Raw genomic sequence first — 19,750 nt, 5'->3', positions numbered from 1 at the left:
ACCAGTCCATTCTAAAGGAGATTAGCCCTGGGTGTTCTTTGGAAGGAGTGATGCTTAAAAAGCTGAAACTCCAGTACTTTGGCCACCTCATGTGAAGAGTTGACTCATTGGAAAAAATTCTGATGCTGGGAGGGTTTGGGGGCAGGAGGAGAATGGGACGACTGATGATGAGATGGCTGGATGACATCACCGACTCGGTGGATGTCAGTTTGAGTGAACTCTGGGAGTTGGTGATGGATAGGGAGGCCTGAGTGAGTGAGTGAAGGCTCTCAGTTGTGTCCGACCCATGTGACCCTTTGGACTATAGCCCCCCAGTCTCCTCTGTCCATAGGATTCTCCAGGCAAGAATTCTGGAGTGAGTTGCCGTTTCCTTCTCCAGGGGATCTTCCTGACCCAGGGATCGAACCCAGGTCTCCTGCATTGCAGGCAGACGATTTACCGTCTGAACTGAAGGGTTTAGAGGCCATCAAATGGACATGACCTATAAAGGCAATTTTGACGGTTTTACATAGAAATGACGTCTAATGAAAGAGAACACAAATGAGAACTATTTTAGATACATTTCTACATAAAATGTAGTTTACACATAATTCAGCATTTTAAATGAGCACTCTGCAACTGAGACCAAATATCAATCATCTCTTGAGGTTTTCTACTACGTACCAACATCACATCTACATAGTAACAAATGTTACTCCTGCTTTTCTCTTCTATATTAAATGTCCTGAAGCCTTCGTGTCTCTCTGGAGCGAGGCTGAGTTTCTGAAGGCACATTCCAATATAAACATCATCGATAGGGTAGAGAATGACCCGGTCAGTCACATTGTACAGTCTCAGGACCAGGTGGCTGGACTAGAGGAATCCGCCTCCTCCTGCATAAGGTGGGTAGACTCCAGTGTAAACAACTTCCGGGATGTAATATTTGAGTTTCTTATCCCTGTGAGGTCCAGCATTATGAATCACGTCACCAATAAACATATCTTTGGCTTTGTTCCCGGATAAGCTATTCAAGTAATTCAGGAGATGATGGGTGTTCACAAAAACATCATCATCGCCCTTGGACACAAACTCGGCATTTGGGCAGGAAGTGCTCACCCACCTGAGAAAGAGTACTTCTTTCAGAGACAAGTTGAAGAATGTATCTCTGTAGTTCCACAAAAGAATGTCTTGGTGCTTCTCATTCTCAAATTTCAGCATATCTGAAAGGCCAGGACGGTTGTCCTCTGCGGGGGTCTGGCCCAGTAAGGAGACTCGCACCACCGTTTGGTTCCCCACATTGGTTTCTTTACCCCAAGATTCCTGAATCGCCTGGAGTGCTGCAATTCGTGGGGTCGAAAAGAGTCGGACACCACTGAGCGACTGAACTGAACTGAACTGAATGCCATCTAGCAAACTATATACCCAAACCTACTGGTTTAAACCAGTAATAATTCATCACATTATCATTTGTATGTCGTCATTCTTCCTGTCTTGCCTGAGCTCATTCATGGTGCTATATTCAGCTTATGGGTTGGCTAGGTAGGGCTCAACATAGACACTAGGGAAGGTTGGGCTCACCCTCTTATCTAGTTTCAGGACCTTTGTTTCATAGTTTCCTAGTAATTCAGTAGTCTAATTGGGGCTTCCTAACTTGGTGATGGAATATTTGAAAACGGCAGTAATAGAAGTCTCAAACCCTTTCAATATTTAGCCCTGGAAGTTGCATATACTTCACTGCATTCGATGGTCAATGCAAATCACAGAGGCAGTCTATATGAATGGAGAGGAGATTAGACTCCTCCTCTTAATGGGATGAACTACAAAATCACACTGCAGAGGATTTGCAGGATGGGAGGGAAGATGTGATCATCATTTCAAACCATTCAGCCCATGCCTCCAACCATCTCATTAAATGATGAATTTCAAATAGTGCATTACTTTTTAACAAAAAATTATTTATCAAAAATTATATTATATTTATATAGCAAAGTGAACACTGGCAGTCACCAGAAGCTGGGACAACCTAGGAACAGGTTGTCCCCCAGGGCCTCTAGAGAGCATGCAGCCATGCTGATGACTTAATTTCAGCTCAGTAAAACTAATTCTGGACTTCTGACTTCCAGAACTACAAGAGAATAAATCTGTGTTTTAAACAAACTATTTTGTGTTAACTTGTTACAGCAACCATGGGAAATATACATCAGACACTTTGAATGACAGCAACAGAGATAATTACAGAAAAAAGAAAAATATATAAAAAGTGTGTATAACAGTATTTTTAGAAAGTTCTATTACTCCAGCATAATAATGTAAATAAAATACACATCTTAATATGAAAAAATATATATTACATTTTTGCCTTTTATCAGGGCCTAATAATTATCATTATAACATGTTCCATAAGTATTATTTTAACACTTAGAGCTCTTTGGTTAAATAAATACTTTTAAAATTCAATTTATGTACATAATTTGTTTCAATAATATTTTAAGTTGATCAATAAAATATCACTCAATAATATTACATGGGCTATTTATTAAAATACAATTCTGCAAGGGAAAAGGAACAGAAATATTATTTTAAAAAGTTAAAGAATGGATACAAAGTTTCCAACTATGAACTATTAGTAATTAGTTTCCAACTAATTTGTAAAGCATATTAAATAGACACTGCTGGATATTAAATTACCTTTGTAGCTACCGTAAATCTTTAATAGTTTTATTTAAAATATTATTATTTACAGGACACAGAAATTATATTCTCATATTTATAATTTAAAAAATTTAAAAGCCAACTTAAAGCATTTTTTAAGGAGTACATAACCAAATTAACCTGAATATCCCTTTGCCAGAGCACATTACCAATTATGCTATCTATTCCAGTAGTTTTAGGTTGCCTAACACTCACAGGGTACCATTTTTTTTTCCTCCTAAATTCAGGAAGACTTGTTTCTATCTGGAGCTACCCAGCATACACATTCATTTGCATAATATAATTCAATCATTAGACAATAATCATGTTCCTTTCCCCTCCAAATCATCTCTTTATTCTTGAGATTCTTAACCTTTCTCTGGCATGAATTTGGTTAGCAGCTGGATAAAGGCTGGGATTCATTTTCAGAATGATAATTTTAAGTGATAAAACAAGATATATAAGATTATATACAAGAAACCAATTACATTAAAATACAGTCACAATATATTATAAAATCTAAATTTGTGATGAGAACTGTGTATTGCATGATTGTCTCACACAGAACAAAACTAAACAACAATTCTAATAACTAGTATAATTTTGAGAGAAATCTCAAGGTATCTATGGCGAAAGTAATGTAATGTGAAAATGTCTGTGGTATCTACTGTGGACTGCCTGCGGAACTGTTAATAATACTGTGGTTTGTAGCCTACATTCACAATTGAAGGAAAAAATAAATTTCAGTTAGATGCTAATGAAGAGAAAGATGCAATTTTTCCCCATCCTAATTTGTGCCCCACTGAAATTTAAACATAAATCATTTGGGAGGTTTTGGACACCAAACACCCTCTTCCAACAACACAAGAGAAGACTCTACACATGGACATCACCAGATAGTCAAAACTGAAATCAGATTGATTATATTCTTTGCAGCCAAAGATGGAGAGCTCTATACAGTCAACAAAAACAAGACCAGGAGCTGACTGTGGCTCAGATCATGAACTTCTTATTGCCAAATTCAGACTGAAATTGAAGAAACTAGGGAAAACCACTAGACCATTCAGGTATGACCTAAATCAATCCCTTATGCTTATACAGTGGAAGTGAGAAATAGATTTATGGAACTAGATCTGATACATAGAGTGCCTGATGAACTATGGACAGAGGTTCATGACACTGTACAGGAGACAGGTTTCAGGATCATCCCCATGGGAAAGAAATGCAAAAAAGCAAAATGGCTGTCTGAGGAGGCCTTACAAATAGCTGTGTAAAGAAAAGAAGTGAAAAGCAAAGGAGAAAAGGAAAGATATAAGCATCTGAATGCAGAGTTCCAAAGAATAGCAAGAAGAGATAAGAAAGACTTCCTCAGTGATCAATGCAAAGAAATAGAGGCACACAACAGAATGGGAAAGACTAGAGATCTCTTCAGGAAAGTTAGAGATACCAAGGGAATATTTCATGCAAAAACGGGCTCGATAAGGACAGAAATGGACCTAACAGAAGCAGAAGATATTAAGAAGAGATGGCAAGAATACACAGAAGAACTGTACAAAAAGGAGCTTCACGACCAAGATAATCACGATGGTGTGCTTACTCACCTAGAGCCAGACATCCTGGAGTGTGAAGTCAAGTGGGCCTTAGAAAGCATCACTATGAACAAAGCTATTGGAGGTGATGGAATTCCAGTTGAGCTATTTCAAACCCTGAAAGATGATGCTGTGAAAGTGCTGCACTCAATATGCCAGCAAATTTGGAAAACTCAGCAGTGGCCACAGGACTGGGATAGGTCAGTTTTCATTCCAATCCCAAAGAAAGTAAATGCCAAAGAATGCTCAAACTACCACACAATTGCTCTCATCTCACATGCTAGTAAAGTAATGCTCAAAATTCTCCAAGCCAGGCTTCAGCAATACATGAACCGTGAACTTACAGATGTTCAACCTGGTTTTAGAAAAGGCAGGGGAACCAGACATCAAATTGCCAACATCTGCTGGATCATGGAAAAATCAAGAGAGTTCCAGAAAAACATCTATTTCTGCTTTATTGATTATGCCAAAGCCTTTGACTGTATGGATCACAATAAACTGTGGAAAATTCTGAAAGAGATGGGAATACCAGACCACCTGACCTGCCTCTTGAAAAACCCATATACAGGTCAGGAAGCAACAGTTAGAAATGGACATGGAACAGCAGACTGGTTCCAAATAAGAAAAGGAGTAAGTCAAGGCTATATATTGTCACCCTGCTTATTTAACTTACATGCAGAGTACATCATGAGAAACGCTGGGCTGGAAGAAGCACAAGCTGGAATCAAGATTGCCAGGAGAAATATCAATAACCTCAGATATGCAGATGACACCACCCTTATGGCAGAAAGTGAAGAGGAACTAAAAGCCTCTTGATGAAAGTGAAAGTGGAGAGTGAAAAAGTTGGCTTAAAGCTCAACATTCAGAAAATGAAGATCATGGCATCCGGTCCCACCGCTTCATGGCAAATAGATGGGGAAACAGTGTCAGACTTTATCTTTTGGGGCTCCAAAATCACTGCAGATGGTGACTGCAGACATGAAATTAAAAGACGCTTACTCCTTGGAAGGAAAGTTATGACCAACCTAGATAGCATATTGAAAAGCAGAGACATTACTTTGCCAACAAAGGTCCATCCAGTCAAGGCTATGGTTTTTCCAGTGGTCATGTTTGGATGTGAAAGTTGCACTGTGAAGAAGGCTGAGTGCTGAAGAATTGATGCTTTTGAACTGTGGTGTTGGAGAAGACTCTTGAGAGTTACTTGGACTGCAAGGAGATCTAACCAGTCCATTCTGAAGGAGATCAGCCCTGGGAATTCCTTGGAAGGAATGATGCTAAAGCTGAAACTCCAGTACTTTGACCACCTCATGCAAAGAGTTAACTCATTGGAAAAGACTCTGATGCTGGGAGGGATTGGGGACAGGAGGAGAAGGGGATGACAGAGGATGAGATGGCTGGATGGCATCACTGACTCGATGGACATGAGTCTGAGTGAACTCCAGGAGTTGGTGATGGACAGGGAGGCCTGGCGTCTGCGATTCATGGGGTCGCAAAGATTCGGACACGACTGAGCGACTGAACTAAACTGAACTGGAGACCATGTTGAATCTCACAAGTTTAATGTGTTTAGTTTCTATCTCCCCAACTAAACTGGGGCATTTCTTCAGAAACCCAGTAAGCATATGGGTAAGAAGTATGTTCATAGGAGATGCTGAATGTATATTTAGAGAAATAGTTAATGAACTACTAAAGGCCAAGATCACTTGTCCTAGGTTGCAGAGGCAGAAAGTCTCTAAGCTTAGACTCCAATTTTAGCTCTGACACTAAATTGTGTCCTAATGCATTGTGTCTATCAATGTATTTATCTAAATATCTACTCTTTTAAAAAAATATTATTTATACTCTTACTACAAGTCAAGTACATTTTAGGTGTCCAACATCAAAATCTGTCTAATTATTGATCCACTCTCATTTCTCTCTTATCACTTATAGATATCTTTATACTATTCTGTAAGTTGTTACATTGTTTGTTTTTCATGCATTCTACCTCTTGAAACCAACAGAACACATTTATCTAAAGCTCTCATCATGTTTCTGGGAAAGTTCAGAGAATGCCTGGTCACAGAACAGAGGCATAATTTTGTTAGTACTTTTAACTATGTAAGTACTTTAAAAAAAATTTGTATGTATTACAACATCTCAGTCTCTGTGGGGTCTCTGGGATCTGGTTCGCACAAGGTTTGTTTGAGTACTCTGAGTGTCTCTAGAAGTTATGGGGTTTGATTCTAAACACATTTTCACCATTCCTACCATTTTGCTGGGGCTTCTCCTTTGCCCTTGGACATGGGGTATGTCCTCAAAGTCTTTCTAGCACCCTACAGCCACCACTGTTGCTCCTACTGTCTTGCTGGGGACTCTTCTCAGTACTGTGCTTGAATGTCTCATGTGGAGGTATGGGTCAGCAGTGGCCTGCTGCAGGGGCAGGGGTTCTGGGTGCAGTAGACCTGGGTATGGCATAAGCCCTCTTGGAGGAGGTTGCCATTAACCCCATCATAAAGTGACCAGAACTTACACAGGACTGGGAAACAGACTCTTGGAGGGGACAAACAAAACCTTCTGCACACCAGGACCCAGGAGAAAGGAGCAGTCCAGGAGTCCGTGGCAGAGGTGTGGTTCGGTGTAGGCCTGTTGCAGGGTTGGGGGCACTGAGTACAGCGGTTCATTCATGGGACTGTATCTTTCTGAAGGAGCTCACCATTATCTTCACTACCTCCACAATAGTTTGGCTTCAGGTCAAATAACAGGGAGGGAAAACAACCCCCCCTGTCAACAGAAAAGTGGATTAAAGATTTACTATGCATGACCCCGCCCATCAGAACAAGACTCAATACCCCCTCAGTCAGTCTCTCCCAACAGGAACCTTCCATAAGCCTCTTATACTTCTCCAACAGAGGGAAGACAGAAAGAAAACCACAATCACAGAAAAGTAACCAATCTGATCACATGGACCACAGTTTTGTCTAACTCAATGAAACTATGACCCATGTCATGTAGGGCCACCCAAGACAGACAGGTCATGGTGGAGACTTCTGACAAAACGTGGTCCACTGGAGAAGGGAATGGCAAACCAATTCAGTATTCTTGCATTAAGAACCCCGTGAACAGTATGAAGAAGCAAAACGATAGGACACTGAAGGAGGAACTCCTCAGGTCAGTAGGTGCCCAATATGCTACTGGAGATCAGTCGAGAAATAACTCTAGAAAAAATGAAGAGATGGAGCCAAAGCAAAAACAACACCCAGTTGTAGATGTGACTGGTGATAGAAGCAAGGTCTGATGCTGTAAAGAGCAATATTGCATAGGAACCTAGAATGTTAGGTCCATGAATCAAGGTGAATCGGCAGTGGTCAAACAAGAGATGGCAACAGTGAACATTGACATTCTAGGAATCAGTGAACTAAAATGGACCGAAGTGGGTGAATTTAATTCAGATGACCATTATATTTGCTACTGTGGGCAAGAATCACTTAGAAGAAATGGGGTAGCCTTCATAGTCAACAGAAGAACCCAAAATGCAGTACTTGGGTGCAATCTCAAAACTGACAGAATGACCTCTGTTCATTTCCAAGGCAAACTATTCAATATCACAGTAAACCAAGTCTATGCCCCGACCAGTAATGCTGAAGAAGTTGATGTTGAACAATTCTATGAGGACCAAAACATCTTCCAGAATTAACACCCCAAAAAGATGTCCTCTTCATTATAGGGGACTGGAATGCAGAAGCAGAAGTCAAGAAATACCTGGACTAATAGGCAAGTTTGGCCTTGGAGTACTGAAAGAAGCAGGACAAAGGCTAATAGAGTTTTGCCAAGAGAACACACTGGTCATAGCAAACACCCTCTTCTAACAACACAGGAGAGGACTCTACACATGGACATCACCAGATAGTCAACACTGAAATCAGATTAATTATATTCTTTGCAGCCAAAGATGGCAAAACTCTATATTATCATCAAAAACAAGACTGGGAGCTGACTGTGGCTCAGATCATGAACTCCTTATTGCCAAATCAGACTCAAACTGAAGAAAGTAGGGAAAACCACTAGTCCATTAAAGTATGGCATAAGCCAAAGCCCTTATAATTATACAGTGGAAGTGACAAATAGATTCATGGGATTAGATCTGATTATGGACAGAGGTTCATGACAGTGTACAGGAGGCAGTGATCAAGACCATCCCCAAGAAAAAGAAATTCAAAAAGGCAAAATGGTTGTCTGAGGAGGCCTTACAAGTAGCTGTGAAAGGAAGAAAAGCGAAAGGCAAAGGAGTAAAGAAAAGACATACCCATCTGAATGCAGAGTTCCAAAGAATAGCAAAGAGAGATAAAAAAGCCTTCCTCAGTGATCAGTGCAAAAAAATAGAGGAAGACAATAGAATGGGAAAGACTAAAGATTTCTTTAAGAAAATTAGAGAAGAAAATTAAAGGTACAAATGGAATATTGCACGCAAAGATGGGCCCAATAAAGGACAGAAATATTATGGACCTAACAGAAAGAGAAGTTATTAAGAAGAGGTGGCAAGAATACACAGAAGAACTGTACAAAAAAATCTTCATGACCTAGATAATGATGATGGTATGATCACTCACCTAGAAGCAGATATCCTGGAATGCCAAGTCAAGTGGACCTTAGGAAGCATCACTACAAACAAAGCTAGTGGAGGTGATGGAATTCCAGTTGAGCTATTTCAAATCCTAAAACATGATGCTGTGAAAGTGCTGCACTTAATATACCAGCAAATTTGGAAAACTCAGCAGTGGCCATAGAGCTGGAAAAGGTCAGTTTTCATTCCAATATTGAAGAAAGGAAATGCCAAAGAATGCTCAAACTACCTCACAATTGTACTCATCTCACAAGCTAGCAAAGTAATCCTCAAAATTATCCAAGCCAGGCTTCAACAGCATGTGAACCATGAACCTCCAGATGTTCAAGCTGGATTTAGGAAAGGCAGCAGAACCAGAGATAAAATCACCAACATCCATTGGATCATTGAAGAAGCGTGAGAGTTCCAGAAAAACTTCTACTTCTGCTTTATTGACTATGCCAAAGTCTTTGACTGTGTGGACCACAGCAAATTGTGGAAAATTCTTAAAGAAATGGGAATACCAGACCACCTGACCTGCCTCCTGAGATATCTGTATGCAGGTCAAGAAGCAACAGTTAGGACTAGACATGGAAAAACAGACTGGTTCCAAATCCAGAAAGGAGTATGTTGTGGTTGTATATTGTCACCTTGTTTATTTAAGTTATATGAACAGTACATCATGAGAAATGATGGACCAGATGAAGCACAAACTGGAATCAAGATCGCTGGGAGAAATACCAATAATCTCAGATATGCAGATGACACCACACTTATGGCATAAAACAAAGAACTAAAGAACCCCTTGATGAAAGTGAAAGAAGAGAGTGAAAAAGTTGGCTTAAAACTCAATATTCAGAAAACCAAGATCATGGCATCTGGTCCCATCATTTTACGGCAAATAGATGGGGAAACAATGGAAACAGTGACAGACTTTATTTTTGAGGGCTCCAGAATCACTGCAGATGGTGACTCCAGCCTTGAAATTAAAAGACGCTTGTTCCTTGGAAGCAAAGTTATGACCAACCTAGAAAGCATTTTAAAAACAGAGACATTACTTTGCCAACAAAGGTCCATTAAGTCAAAGCTATGGCTTTTCCATTAGTCAGGTATGGATGTGAAAGTTGGACTCTAAAAAGAAACTTGAGCGCCAAAGATTTGATGCTTTTGAACTGTGGTGTTGGAGAAGACTCTTGAGAGTCCCTTGGACAGCAAGGAGCTCCAACCAGTCCATCCAAAAGGAAATAGGTCCTGAATATTCATTGTAAAAACTGATGCTGAGGCTGAAACCCCAATAACTTTGGCCACTTAATGTGAGGAACTAACTCATTTGAAAAGACCCTGATCCTGGGAAAGATTGAAGGTGGGAGGAGAAGGGGATGACAGAAGATGAGATGGTTGGATGGCGTCACCAACTCAATGGACATGAGTTTAAATAAGCACTGGGAGTTGGTTTTGGACAGGGAAGCTTGGCATGCTGCAGTCCATGAGGTCATGAAGAGTCTGACATGACTGAGTGACTGAACTGAAGTGAACTTATTATCACATGTTCAATAGATGATGAGTTAAATAGCCTCTCTAAGAAATAAAATAGGTAAGATCAAGAATGGAAGGTTAACTAAAGCTGAAAAATAATATATAATGCTTTCAACATAAAATAAGGCACCAAGTTCCTACATTCCCTAGAACATGCATTGTGCAATAATTCATTCAAACAAATATTGAATGCCTACTCCAGACTATTTTCTGTATCTGAATGTAACTATATTGTAACATACATGAATTTTCATTGCTGAAAGTGACATTCCATCATGTAAAAAATTTCCCTCTGTGTGAAAGCTAAACTTTGTCACATAAAAATGTAAACTAAATCCAGATCTGAGTGCAGTGGTCTGACTTGCTGAATTTGCCAGTTTAAGGGGAAAAAAAAGTGGGTTTTCAGATAGAATTTCCCTTTATTTTCAACTCTGAGTTTAAGATTATTCTCAGAATGTCAAAGACATTTATCTAGTACTCGGCTTTATAGCTAAATTAGCCTTACATCTAATCTACCCACATCTATTTTTTTTTTCCTGTACATTTCCTGTTTAAGCCTGTAGGTGGAGAGAAAAAAAATATGCTTAATAACTCTTCTTTAAATATAAATAACAAATACCACTTGCTGCTCTTCTTTGAAGAATTAAAATTGATTTTCTCCTTCTGGATGAGAGATGATCTGGCTTGGGTGAGCACACAGTGATTTCTATCACAAATGATGCTGCAGAGCTGTTTGCTCTGAGGAAAACAAAGTGTGGCTGAGACTGAGACAATTTGTCAAGCATTGAACAAAGGGTACAGTCTTCTGACAAACAAATCATGTTGGAAGCATTTGCTTTGTAGGTCCAAGAAAACTTTCTTCAAAACCCTTTTGCTTTCAGGCTGCAATAGACAAGAAAGCCCTAAAACACATCTTCAGCCAACACTGGGGCTTCCCAAGTGGCACTAGTGGTAAAGAACCCGCCTGCCAATGCAGGAGATGTAAGGGATGTGGTTCGATCCCTGGGTCAGGAAGATCCCGTGGATGAGGGCATGGCAACCCACTCCAGTAATCTAGCTCTGTCCCTTCCACAGAGAAGCCTGGCAGGCTAAGTCCATATGGTCGCAATGAGTCAGACACAACTGAAGCAACTTCACATTCATGCAAGCCAACATTGAATATAATGACTCAAGTATACAGTGAAGGAAACATAATTTACTGCTAACAGGATGACTCATGCATCAGAGGCACGGTTCTTTCTTCTGTTTTCACTAGCTGTAAGACATGGAGAGAAGCATTCTTGTGTCCCAGGAGTAAAGTTGACAAAGGAAATAAGATACATGGTCAAAGAACCATCTTGGCCCTTGGATTTTGCAAGACCTTGCTTTTACAAAAGCCATTTTGAAATGAACTAAAAGTTCCTATTCTGTAAAAAGAGAGTGATTGCCCATGTCGAAGATCAGAAACACTTCTCAAATTATCAGTCCTATGTACTTTCCTTTTATATCATATAGTTTCATAAATCTCTAACTCCATTTGGAGTAAAAAAAAAAAAATTGAAATATATTCAGCATTTGAACATTTGGAAACTTGATGAAATGTTCTTCTCAAACTTTTCCCTTTTTTTTGTAAATGTCAATAACTTTGTTCTATAATAAGCAACATGTACAGAGGAATTGCATTTACATTATTACCTGGAAAGTACAATCACACATTGTGTTTTGCTGCAGTGCCTAACATTTGGGGAAGGTTTTCATCACTCAGTACAAAAAAATTCTACAGTCCATGGAGTCACAAAGAGTCAGACAGGACTGAGCAACTAACACTTTCACGTTCACAAATGCATTTTAATTGTCTGCTGAACAAAGATATCCCAACCAAGCTCTTTGTCTGGGTGTGCACTGTTGTATTACTAAGTATTAATTCCTGGCAAACACTGCACCCACCTGGCACCAAAGAAAAATTACATAACAATGAGCATGCATTCAGCCTCAGAGCTATGAGCTGTGCTTGCTACCTTGCCACTACATTTAAGCGGTGCAGGGTCTGTGGATAACAAATGGTGTCTCTCTCTACCAGACCATGAAGCGAAGGTATTCAAGTATTTCTAAACGTCCTCTTTGTCCTTATTCTCTTTTTTTTTTTTTTTTTTTATTTTTCTCTTTTGATATTCAGAATGATTTTAGAGATGATTACACTCAACTATCTCATTTTTCAGATGAGAAAACTGAGGCTCAGAATGGCTAACAAGTAGCAGAAGAGAGACAGATTGGAAATCAAAACTTAAGGACAACTGTGGTCTCAAAGCTCTGAAGGAAGGTCAAGAGCAATCTCTGCAGTCTCTGTTAGAGTCAGTGATATTTTTATTAAAAAACAAAAAACAACTCATTCAGCTGATCCTATAACAGACACTATAGACATGTAGGAGATTTTCAAAAAGAAAGAGCACACCCTCAAAGATACGCCGAAAGGAAAAATTTTCCTTAATTTCCAAATTAGATATTATCATTGTCTTGGAAATTTATCCATAAAAGGTGATTATGTGTTATAGATATGAGGGATCCTTCATATCCTTAGTGACTCTAAATATAAGGCTAAAGACATTAAAATGAATTTCTCTTGAATTACATTTTCATTGACATATGAGTTTTCTATGCATGTCCTTATACTTTACATAAATTGACTTTACAACTTTTCATCAACCTTTACCTCTTATTTGAATTTTTATATTGGTTAGGTTTTTTTTTTTTTGACACATATGCACACACATAAGTATGTGTATGCATACACACAAACATACTTACATGGATACAGATATATACAGTGAACTCATTTTGTATCAGAAATGCAAAATGACATCAAATTTATTCCAGTTTTAAACATTTTTCTAAAATTTGCATTTTCTGTATAAAAGCCACCTTCCTAGTAGATCTCTTTGCTGGTTCTTTATTTTTGTCACTATCACTAAAAGCAGCTTTATTTCATATATTTCATTAAGAGCTTTCCTGATCAAGTTTTCTTTTTCAAACTAAGAAAAATGAAGGATCATCTTCCTAACAAAGTTCTTGTGGCCAGACGATAGTGGCTGACAAACATACCCTCCAGACTCCTTTCTTGGTACAGTTCCCCAGCCAGACAATCTGGCTGAAAGATAAAAATTTGTAAACAACTGATGATTATAGCTTCTATGGTGTCCTCCAACCTCAAAGAGAATGAAATTGAACCTTACTTTCAGCCCTAAATTAATTTAAATTGAAATAGGAACAATTCTCACACATCTCTGAATACACACACAGTCACAAGTAATCAACTGAGACTGAAAACTGTGTAAGGAGGTAAACAGTCAGGGCTATAAAAATGCTTCATATTATTTAAAGGACAGTTTGAAAGTTCCTTCATTTTGGTTATACTAGTAAGTAATGCGGTTACAACTGAAAGTCAGGTCATTTTGATTCCAAAAGCTTTCCAGTGCAAGATGAAATGTCAACAAGTTTTAATAAAACACACAAAAAGGAAAAGGGGGCAATGTTTTAGTATTTTATAAAATGAATAAATTATTATGAACTAGTCTGCTTTATTTGTCTACAATGCTTATTCTTTTTTAAAGTCTCGTCATTATTCTCACTGTTTCAATTTTCATTTAGACTCCTTTGTATACCCTCACAATACCCTTTAACCCAAAGCTCAAAGTTAATTTTGATTATTAACTCTACTCTTGTTTAATTAACATGTATAGGATGATGCATACTATAAGATGTTTACTAGTCAACATACCCAGTGAATTTCAATTTTACAGTAGGTTTTTATGATTACATGAGTGAGAATTGGATTCTTTTATCATATTTTGTTTTTCTTATCCCATACAGTTTTTAAAGTCTACATCTCATGCCAGCTAACATAGAGTTATACCCACTGTGAGCATCCAAGAAATCTATGGACACCAGTGAAGATTAGATGAATAGGCACAAAGCTATTGAAAAGGCCAATCCATATTCATCACACATTTCTGTTTGAGTTCTTGCTTTGGTTGATGTTCAAAAATAAAAGGATAAACAAAACAAACAAAAAAGCCAGGAAAATAAAAGCTTTCTTAATATTTTCAACTTTTTCAAGAATAACTTGTTTTCCTTCCCTATAGTTTGAAAATAAGTCATTTTGTGAGATTGATCCAAAGCTGGGATAAAGAATATGTTCTGAAAATCTCTTTTAGAAAGATTTATAATATTAACCTCAGGCTATTTTAGTTTCCGTCGATCTTTATGAAAACAGCCAAGAGATTCATTTGTTTTCCGAACAGTAGAAAGTTAACTTTTGTCAACCATGATTGAACAAATGACTCTGGATCAAAGTGATTCAGTTGTGAAATGCCTGGGGTCCTGCCAGCCCCCTGGAATAGAGACTCAAAAAGCAGTCACTTTGGACCTGAGGTGCCCATTGCAGCCAGGGGCTAAATAATCTTACTCAATTTTTCTCAGAACACCATTAAGAACCATCTCAAACCCAGGATTAATAGGAACAAGTTTGGTGCCTACTTGTTGACACATGGCCAGCATGACTGGTCAGAAACTGAAGGTTCTATCAAACCATTCGGTCTTCCCTTTTATTATTATTTTCCTTAAAGCAACTAATTAATTATGTGATAATTTCAGTAAAATACTCAATTTCTTTATTATCCTTTATTCTCTCAAAGGTGCCAGGGATTGATCTAAGGCTTTGAATTAGCATGACAGACACACTGTTTAGCTTAAGTAAAGGAGGCTAGGATCTAATACCTATTACCCCAGCTGTACAGTCTTTTTCAAACCCAAATTATTTATATGATATTACTGTTACCAAAGACCTTCTTCTGCCAAGACTAAACACCTATCTAAGCATTCTTCTTTCCTTAAAGAAGTTTGTCATTTTTGTCATTCAATTGCACAGTTGTGTCCAACTATTTGCAACCCCATGGACTGTAGCATGCCTGGTCTCCCCGTACTTCACCATCACTTGGAGCATGCTCAAACTCAGGTCTATCAAGTTGGTGATGCCAACCAACCATCTCCTTTTTTGTTGTCCCCTTCTCCTCCTACTGTCAATCTTAACGAGGGTCTTTTCTAATGAGTCAGATCTTCATATCTGGTGGCCAAAGTATTGGAGCTTCTGCTTCAGCATCAGTCCTTCCAATGAATATTCAGGATTGATTTCCTTTAGAATTGACTGGTTTGGTCTTGAAGTCCAAGGGACTCTCAAGAATCTTCTCCAACACCACAATTCAAAAACATAAATTCTTTGGGGATCAGTCTTCTTTACAGTCCAACTCTTTCATCTATTCATGACTACTGGAAAAATCATAACTTTGACTATATGGACCTTTGTTGGCAAAGTAATGTCTTTGCTTTCAAATATGCTATCTAGGTTGGTCAAAGCTTTTCTTCCAAGGAACAAGCATCTGTTGATTTCATGGCTGCAGTCACCATCTGCAGTGATTTTGAAGCCCAAGAAAATAAAGTATCTCACTGTTTCCATTGTTTCCTCATCCATTTGGACACGATGCCATTATCTTAGCTTTTTGAAAATTGAATTTTAAGCTAACTTTTTCACTCTCCTCTTTTACCTTCATCGAAGCTCCTTAGTTCTTCTTTGCTTTCTGCTACAAAGGTGATGTCGTCTACATATCTGAAATTATTGATATTTCGCCCAGAAATCTTGATTCTAGTTTGTGCTTCATCCAGCCCAGCATTTCACATAATATACTCTGCATATAAGGTAAATGAGCAGGGTGACAAAATACAGCCTTGACATACTCTATTCCCAAGTTTGGACCAGTTCATTGTTCCATGTCTAGTCCTAACTGTTGTTTCTTGACCTGCATACAGGTTTGTAAGGAGGCAGGTAAGGTGGTCTGGTATTGCCAGCTCTTGAAGAATTTTCCACAGTTTGTTGTGATCCACACAGGCAAAGGTTTTGGAGTAATCAATAAAACAGAAGTATATGTTTTTCTGGAACTCTCTTGCTTTTTCTATGATTCAACTGATATTTGCAATTTGATCTCTGGTTCCTCTTCCTTATCTAAATCCAGCTTGCACATTTGGAAGTTCACAGTTCATGGACTATTGAAGCCTCACTTGGGAAATTTTGAGCATTACTTTGCTAGTGTGTGAAATGAGTGCAATTCTCTGGTAGTCTGAAGATTCTTTGGCATTGCCTTCCCTAGGATTGGAATGAAAACTGACCTTTTCCAGTCCTGTAGACACTGCTGAGTTTTCCAAATTTGCTAGCATATTGTGTGCAGCACTTTGACAGTATCATCTTTCAGGTTTTGAAATAGCTCAGGTGGAATTCCATCACCTCCACCAGCTCTGTTCATAGTGAGGCTTCCTAAGGCCCACTTGACTTCACACACTAGGATGTCTGGCTCTAAGTGAGTGATCACAACATCATGGTTATCTGGGTCACTAAGTTCTCAGAGTAATCCAAGTCTATGCCCCAACCAGTAACACTGAATAAGCTGAAGTTAAACGGTTCTATGAAGACCTATAACACCTTTTAGAACAAACACCCAAAAAAGATGTCCTTTTCATTATAGGGGACTGAAATGCAAAAGTAGGAAGTCAAGAAACACCTGGAGTAACAGGCAAATTTGGCCTTGGAATACGGAATGAAGCAGGGCAAAGACTAATAGAGTTTTGCCAAGAAAACGCACTGGTCACAGTAAACACCATCTGCCAACAGCACAAGAGAAGACTCTATACATGGACATCACCAGATGGTCAACACCGAAATCAGATTGATTATATTCTTTGCAGCCAAACATGGAGAAGCTCTATACAGTCAACAAAAACAAGACCAGGAGCTGACTGTGGTTCAGATCATGAACACCTTATTACCAAATTCAGATTTAAATTGAAGAAACTAGGGAAAACCATTAGACCATTCAGGTATGACCTAAATAAAATCCCTTATGATTATACAGTGGAAGTGAGAAATAGATTTAAGGGCCTAGATCTGATACATAGAGTGCCTGATGAATTATGGAATGAGGTCCATGACATTGTACAGGAGACAGGGATCAAGACCATCCCCATGGAAAAGAAATACAAAAAAGCAAAATGGCTGTCTGGGTAGGCCTTACAAATAGCTGTGATAAGAAGAGAAGTGAAAAGCAAAGGAGAAAAGTAAAGATATAAGCATCTGAATGCAGAGTTCCAAAGAATAGCAAGAAGAGATAAGAAAGCCTTCCTCAGCGATCAATGCAAAGAAATAGAGGAAAATGACAGAATGGGAAAGACTAGAGATCTCTTTAGGAAAATTAGAGATACCATGGGAACATTTCATGCAAAAATGGGCTCGATAAAGGACAGAAATGGTATGGACCTAACAGAAGCAGAAGATATTAAGAAGAGGTGGTAAAAATACACAGAAGAACTGTATAAAAAAGATCTTCACGACCCAGATAATCACAATGGTATGATCACTGACCTAGAGCCAGACATCCTAGAATGTGAAGTCAAGTGGGCCTAAGAAAGCATCACTACGAACAACACTAGTGGAGGTGATGGAATTCCAGTTGAGCTATTTCAAATCCTGAAAGATGATGCTGTGAAACTGCTGCACTCAATATGACAGCAAATTTGGAAAACTCAGTAGTGGCCACAGGACTGGAAAAGGTCAGTTTTCATCCCAATCCCAAAGAAAGGCAATGCCAAAGAATGCTCAAACTACCACACAATTGCACTCATCTCACACGCTAGTAAAGTAATGCTCAAAATTCTCCAAGCCAGGCTTCAGCAATACGTGAACCATGAACTTGCTGATGTTCAAGCTGGTTTTAGAAAAGGCAGAGGAACCACAGATCAAGTTGTCAACATCCACTAGATCATTGAAAAAGCAAGAGACTTCCAGAAAAACATCTATTTCTGCTTTATTGATTATGCAAAATCCTTTAACTCTGTGGATCACAATAAACTGTGGGAAATTCTGAAAGAGATGGGAATACCAGACCACCTGACCTGCCTCTTGAGAAATTTGTATGCAGGTCAGGAAGCAACAGCTGGAACTGGACACGGAACAACAGACTGGTTCCAAATAGGAAAAGGAGTACGTCAAGGCTATATATTGTCATCATGCTTATTTAACTTATATTTAGAGTACATCATGAGAAACTCTGGACTGGAAGAAACACAAGCTGGAATCAAGATTGCCCGAAGAAATATCAATAGCCTCAGATATGCAGATGGCACCACCCTTATGGCTGAAAGTGAAGAGGAACTAAAAGCCTCTTGATGAAAGTGAAAGAGGAGAGTGAAAAAAGTTGGCCTAAAGCCCAACACTCAGAAAACGAAAATCATGGCATCTGGTCCCATCACTTCATGGCAAATAGATGGGGAAACGGTGGAAACAGTGTCAGACTTTTTTGGGGGGGCTGCAAAATCACTGCAGATGGTGGCTGTAGCCATGAAATTAAAAGATGCTTACTGCTTGGAAGGAAAGTTATGACCTACCTAGAAAGCATACTGAAAAGCAGAGCCATTACATTGCCAACAAAGGTCCGTCTAGTCAAGGCTATGGTTTTTCCAGTGGTCATGTATGGATGTGAGAGTTGGACTGTGAAGAAGGCTGAGCGCTGAAGAATTGATGCTTTTGAACTGTGGTGTTGGAGAAGACTCTTGAGAGTCCCTTGGACTACAAGAAGATCCAACCAGTCCATTCTGAAGGAGATCAGCCCTGGGATTTCTTTGGAAGGAATGATGCTAAAGCTGAAACTCCAGTACTTTGGCCTCCTCATGCGAAGAGTTGACTGATTGGAAAAGACTCTCATGCTGGGAGGGATTGCAGTCGGGAGGAGAAGGGGAAGACAGAGGATAAGATGGCTGGATGGCATCACTGACTCGATGGACATGAGTCTGAGTGATCTCCGGGAGTTGGTGATGGACAGGGAGGCCTGGCGTGCTGCAATTCATGGGGTCGCAAAGAGTCAGACACGACTGAACGACTGAACTGAACTGAAAGGTCTTTTTTGTATATTTTTGTGTTCTTCTACCTCTTCTTAATATCTTCTGCCTCTGTTAGGTTCATGTTGTATCTGTCCTTTGTTGTGACCATTTTTCCATGAGATATTCCCTTGGTATCTCTAATTTTCTTGAAGAAAACTATAGTCTTTCCCATTCTATTGTTTTCTTCTATTTCTTTGCACTGATCACTTAGGAAGTCTTTCCCATCTCTCCTTGCTATTTTTTGGATCTGTGCATTCAGATGGGTAAATCTTTCCTTTTCTCCCTGGCTTTTCACTTCTTTCCATTTCATAGTTATTTTTAAGACATCCTCAGGCAACCGTTTTGACTTTTTGCATTTCTTTTTCTTGGGGATGGTTTTGATCACTGCCTCCTGTACAATGTTATGAACTTCCATCCA

General features: G+C 39.0%; 1 pseudogene; it reads right to left on the bottom strand.

The window, feature by feature from the left end:
- Positions 1–591: 591 nt before the first annotated feature.
- LOC783699 (N-acetyllactosaminide beta-1,3-N-acetylglucosaminyltransferase 2-like) overlaps positions 592–19,750 on the bottom strand; it is a 103,534-nt pseudogene continuing 84,375 nt past the window's right edge.

This window comes from Bos taurus, chromosome 24 (assembly GCF_002263795.3).
Source record: "Bos taurus isolate L1 Dominette 01449 registration number 42190680 breed Hereford chromosome 24, ARS-UCD2.0, whole genome shotgun sequence".
Lineage (NCBI taxonomy): Eukaryota > Metazoa > Chordata > Mammalia > Artiodactyla > Bovidae > Bos > Bos taurus.
Note: the sequence above shows the minus strand (reverse complement) of the source record. Positions and strands in the feature narration are given on the sequence as shown.